The following is a 320-nucleotide window of genomic DNA, read 5'->3' on the forward strand; positions in this document are numbered from 1 at the left end:
ATCACATCAAGCATCTTTTCTGACCACAACGCTATGAGATTAGAAATGAATTACAGGGAAAAAAGGATAAAAAAAACAAATATGTGGAGGCTAAACAATACGTTACTAAATAACCAAGACATCACTGAAGAAATGATAAACCATTAGCCAGACTCATTAAGAAAGAGAGAGAGGACTCAAATCAATAAAATTAGAAATGAAACCGGAGAAGTTACAACAGACACCACAGAAATACAAAGCATCCTGAGACTACTACAAGCAACTCTATGCCAATAAAATGGACAACCTGGAAGAAATGGACAAATTCTTAGAAAGGTATA

Source organism: Physeter macrocephalus, chromosome 10 (genome assembly GCF_002837175.3).
Source record: "Physeter macrocephalus isolate SW-GA chromosome 10, ASM283717v5, whole genome shotgun sequence".
NCBI classification, from domain to species: Eukaryota; Metazoa; Chordata; class Mammalia; order Artiodactyla; family Physeteridae; genus Physeter; species Physeter macrocephalus.